Below are 6,004 nucleotides of genomic sequence, written 5' to 3' on the forward strand. Positions count from 1 at the left end.
AGAGGGTCCCAGAGCTGGATGCAGCACTCCAGGTTGGGTCTCACATGGGCAGAGTAGAGGGGAGAATCACTTCCCTTGACCTGCTGGTCACACTTTTTTGGATGTAGGAGTTGATTGGTTAATCTTCTGGGCTGCAAGAGCACACTGTTGGCTTATGTCCAGCTTTATGTCCATCAACATCCCGCAGTCCTTCTCCCCAGGGCTGCTCTCAATCCATTCTCCACCCAGCCTGCATTTGCACTTGGGGTTGCCCTGACCCAGGTGCAGCACCCTGCACTTGGACTGGTTGAACCCCATTATGTTCTCATGTGCCCACTTCTCAAGCTTGTCCAGGTCCCCCCTGGATGGCATCCCTTCCTTCTGTTGCATCAACTGCACTACTTTGTTCATGTTGTATCTCCTGTTCAGTTCAGTTCATACATCTAGTTGTGGTCAAGTGGCAACTGGTCTACTGAAAATTTCTCTCTGCTGTTTCACGTGCAAGCAGTTTCTATCAGGATCCAAAACCACATTCCAGATTGCCTTCTACCGAACAAATCCTCTTTCTGAAGAATTTTATCTTATTTCAGTAATGCAAGGTTCCAGTGGTTGTTAGTTATCTATCAGTGGTTAAATATTTGCAGAAGCAAATGTGTTGCTATAGCATCTAGCTCAAATTTCTTTATCAGTATAATAGCTAATGACTTTGGAAGGCACAGTGCTTTTTTCTGAAGGACCTAGGGCAGCAATGACACCAGCTCCTACCCGCAGGTGCTCAAAGGGGTTGTCTATATTGCCCCCCTGTGGATTTGAACAAGCAAGTTGGAGCTGCTCTTCCATAGTCATAGTCACACGTTTATTCAGCAGAACCCCTTCCTGTGCTCTGAGATAAACTTCTCGTTCATGTCGAGCTTACATTTGGCAAGTCCCACAGGGTTTGTTATGGCTAATAAACCTCCACAAAATCCATCCTTTCATGATATAGGCTGCTAAACAAGACATGTATTGCAAACTGCTAATTATAAATGCAGGAGAAAACAGATCTTAGATTGAATTACTTGAGTTAAAATGTTATGATCCTGTGAGAACCAGGGAGTTGGAACTGATGATCCTTCTGGGTCCCTTCCAACTTGAGATATTCATATTTTATGATTCTTTCAACTTGAGATAATCATATTTTATGATTCTTCTGCCCTCCATCATGGGCTGGAAGGAACTGCACTGGGGGAACTGCTTTTGGCTGGATCCTGTGAAGGAGAGGACAAAGAGAAATCAGCATGATAGAGCAGGGACCTCTTCTTTAAAAAAAACAAATCCTTTGCTATAAAGCCATTGAGAAAAGCAGAGAGCACCAGCAATATATGTAGTTTGCATCCAGCCATAGTTTCAGGCATGAAATACAATACAGTCCTTTCCTTGTGATTCCATCCTTCCTAGTGTGACATAGGACAAATCTGTAATTCTCCAGATAATTTTATCTGGACTTACTATATAGCATGCTATTAGGATTAACTACATTATTCTATGACCCTTTTTAGTACTGTAGCAGATACTGATTTGAAATATCTTACTCTAGTAATTCTATAGCACTGTCTTACCAGCATTAGTCATATTTTCTTTCCAGTCAGTCTCCACTTTATAGTCAAAGCATCATATACAGTAATGCAATTACTCTTGCTTATGTGATAAGCCTAAACCAGGAAAAGATGGAAAAGTAAAGATGGTGATAACTATACAGCCAAATGCCTAAAGCACAGGATTCTCATTTGGAAGTGTAAATTGGTAAAGATGTAATAAAAGTGAAAAAAGAAGAAGAAAATTCAAAGCCCATCCCTGTTTGGACCATCCTTTAAAATATGTGGAGAAAACACAAAATCCTTCTACAAGTTGCCCATGGGTCACATCCTTGAATAGCTGTGCAAAGAGGGAGCACTGAACCTCAGGCTCGGGAGGAGACTCAAAATCACCAGCCTAAGGGACACCGATGATCATATTAGAAGGGGAGAGATGCAGGCAAAATATTTCAGAGTTGCTTAGTCTTAAGGGTAATAATCAATGGCAAATGGTCATGCAGTTTACTTTGCCAATAAATTATCTGTAGATCTTTAACTTGATCTAAGTTTTATGCTCTGTTGTTCTCAAACTCTACCTGATAAGTAACCAAAAGACACAGCTCTTCAGCTGACATGATTTGATTTCCTATGTTTGTAGTTCAAGGCTGCTGCCATCAACCCACAGCAGTTCAAGCAGGAATACCTTGAAGGCTTTGGAGTCATCCAGTAAACCGTGGAAGCTAAATCTCATCCCATGAGACTGCAAACTTCTCCAGTTGAGAAAGAAGTCTTTTGGTGCTATCAAGTATCACTGCAGAGGAGAAATAAGACAGCACTGAGCTGTCATTGAAAATCTGTCTCAGGCTATTGGAAACGCAACAGGGGTGGGATTTCATACACAATGACTTCCACAAACATCCCATTCTGGAGTGGTTGTATGGTGTCAAGGAGTTTCCTTCAGCAATCTGATATACCTAGGAATTGTCAGTTCATGTTTATTGTGGAAGTAGCAGGGTTCTTAGCCATAGCAGGATTTAAGGAAACAAGCTATGAACAGCATATCTAGTGTAGTTTATCCAGAACTGAGCTGACACTGATGTCTGTGTGGCCTTTTTCTCCTTTTTATCTCCTAGAAAGAAGTGCAATCTTTATATTTGTCTATACTGGTAGTTTCCATAATACTTACTTCAGTGTTATATATAAATATTTCAGTAAGGTAATATCAGCTCATGCTGCTTTGTTTGGTTCTTCTTGTTGACAGCAAGGAGGGAGATGTGCTGTCCTTAATATTTCACTGTGTACAGTCAGAAGATCATCATCTTCTTCCTTTCATCTTTGAAGAATACATTTCATCTTTGGAATAACTTTGGGGGAAAATACAGGTAGGTGGCATAGGTATAGAAATGCTTCAGTGGACAGCACCAAATTATCTGATCTCATGATCAGAGGGTTGGAGCACCTCTCCTACAAAGACAGAATGAGAGAGTTGGGGTTCTTCAGTCTGGAGAAGAAAATACACAGGAGAGACCTTATTGTAGCCTTTCAGTACTTCAAGGGGGCTTATATGAACAGAGGGACAAGTTTTTAGCAAGGCCTATTGTGATAGGACAAGGGGTAATGGTTTTAAACTAAAAGAGAGTTGATTTAGACTAGATGTAAGGAAGAATTTTTTTACAAGGGTGGTGAAACACTGGAAGAAGTCACCCAGAGAGGTGGTAGATGCCCCATCCCTGGAAACATTCAAGATCAGGTTGGACAGGGCTCTGAGCAACCTGATCTAGTTGAAGATGTCCCTGCTCATCACAGATGGGTTGGAATAGATGAGTTTTAAAGGTCCCTTCCAACCCAAACCATTCTACAATTTTATGGTGTCCAGCATCTCCCTAAATTTCTTAGACAGTAAAGTGCTTGGATCTGCCTCACCTACATCTTGTCTCACCAAACATCTCCTCTCTAGCAGGCAGCAGAACATGTTAACAGCTATAGGTTGTTGCTTGCTATATGCATTAAGCAATGAACAGTGTTCTTGAATCAAGTTTGTTACTGTTTTCTTTTCCAATGCTTTAATATACAATGAGATGCTAACCAGGTGCTGAACTACATCCAAGTCTTGTATGTCACCTTTGCATGGAGGTCTACTGCAGTACCCACTTTGGTGGAGACAAGTTCATTCTGTCTTGGTCACCGAACACCGCGTTCTTGCTCATATTTCTTGTTATTACGCTTCAGTGGTGTTGGGGCCAGAGGAGTCTGACTGTGTAGCATCGGAGATGTGCTCCAGCATTGCTCATGGGAGCAGAAGGTGCTGCTGAGGCTGCTGTCTGGAAGAGCCATTAGCCACAAGGGGGAGGCAGCAACTAGTGATACGAAGCACCAACCGCTGTACCTGAGGATTTCATTCTGATTGTGTAAGTCAAGTTTAGAGAAGTATAAACCATTCTTATAAAGAGAAGAATGAAGACGCATTTTTTTCAGCAGCTGGACTGCTTGGGCTGTTATCAGCACACAGGGTTGTTAGGGCGCATGACTGCAAATGGCCATCAGTACAGGTCTCACAATCCCTCAGCTCTCTTCAAACCCTTCTATCCACAGACTCCTTGTTTCCAGAGGCACAATTTACTTTCAGTTTTTTGGTGGTTGCCATGAGTATTATACACAGCTACTAGCATTTTCAGGGCTATTTTACCAGGAGTGTTTCATCTTTTGACTTTCTCCAGTGGCTAACCATAATCGTTCTGTAATTAGTCTTTTTGCAAAACTCCTTCCACAGTAATGTCTCAGACAGTGGTACCTTGTGAGTAGCATTATATGCTGTTACTGTGCTTGTCCACTTGGAATAAAGTTTGCCACACAGGTGACTTGTCAGCCACCACCTTTAGTGCTGTTACACAGTAGTCTATCACATGTATAAGCTGGGAGGTGTGATAATTTTTTAACAGCCCTTCTGATGTTAACATCCAGGTTGTCCCCTTAACATCTGTATAGTTCACCATATTTGTGATTCTTGGTACTTGGTAGGTCTTCAAAGTTATCAGCATTCTGTGAAGGTTTTGACAGAGCTTTTCTTAGGTTAGAAAACCAAGAATCAGGTTTCAATATTCAGGTTTAGATATCCCTATACAGAGGTATATTTTCAACCCAGGGTATTTTTCAGAGTCTCCTGGAGCAATCGTGTTCAGTTTATATTGAATACTTGCCAGTGGTTGCAGTCACTGATCATGCAGGAGTCATGGGTGGGGTTGATGAAAAAGCCATGACATTTCTCTCTTGTGAGTTTTTAGATCAGTGCAAATACAAAAAGGTTGCTCTGAGGTGTTTTGCATCCTCTCCCATGTGTTGCTTGGCAAGACCAAGTCATCAACAAAGGCCAAGGTGGTTAATCTGGTTTTGCTCTGGAGGAATCCATAGACATATTTTTCTAGGCTGCAGAATAATGGATTGATTTGGTGACATTGGATCCTGTTGTTTAACAGTGGCCTTGATAGTAATTGGCTTAGTATGATCCTTTGTCATGGTGGTGACACTTACAGATCAAGTTTCATCTGACCACACGTTCAGATAGTTCTCTTTACTTCAGGACCAAAAGGTATGCTCATGTGTCACTGAGTAGGAGGCCTTGGCCATTTCCATGAATACTCCCCACAAGGCTTGTTTTTTTTGGTAGTACATTGAATGACAACTTAGAGTGTCTGTACACTCTCAGAGAAACCAGGTTCAGATATAAGGCCTCTTTGTTACCCACTGACCATTAATAGGCCAAGCTTTTGTTACCCTGGTTGTCAGAATCCACGTAAAGAGTACTAAGATGCTTGATCAGATCGTGATAGGACTCTCAGTTTTGTCATCTAAGTTGATTTCAGTATCAAAATTGTTCTGTGTTCCTTGATACTACCCAGTACACATGCAAAGTCAAAGTTCTGCTAACTTAGGGGGTCTGTCTGTACAAGGCCTTTTAAACTTACTTGGTCTAGGTCAGGTGCTGAGGTTTTACTTTTCCTTTATCTCCTTCAAAATGTGCTTAGGTGTTATCAGCTTAAAAGGCCAATTTATCAACTTTACAAGATTTTGAAACTTCTCCGCTTCTCTGTGTTGAGAAATGGTTTCTCGCTCTTAGACTTGAACTTTACTGACTGAATATACTGCTGCACACTTTCACACAGAGAACATTTACTGTTTTTATTGGGATATTTTGCATAGGGTAATGCTCACGGGGGGAATTGGATCTTTTGACCAAGACAACTGCCTGGATGCTGATGTTGCAAATATCCCTCAATGGTGTCTTCAGTTACATGGGCTGAGACTCCCCAAACTGCTCTGGTGATTCTATGTGATCATTACAGCATATGCATGATCAGTTCTTGTTGATTATCTTAAGCTATGTAAGAAACACAACTATGAATAAAAGACAGCGCCACGTACCTATCTTTTCATAGGCAGGAACAATTTCCACTGGCTATATAAAATTATGTACG

The sequence above is a fragment of the Manacus vitellinus genome, unplaced genomic scaffold (assembly GCF_001715985.3).
Source record: "Manacus vitellinus isolate BGI_N305 unplaced genomic scaffold, ASM171598v3 scaffold_17_pilon, whole genome shotgun sequence".
NCBI classification, from domain to species: domain Eukaryota; kingdom Metazoa; phylum Chordata; class Aves; order Passeriformes; family Pipridae; genus Manacus; species Manacus vitellinus.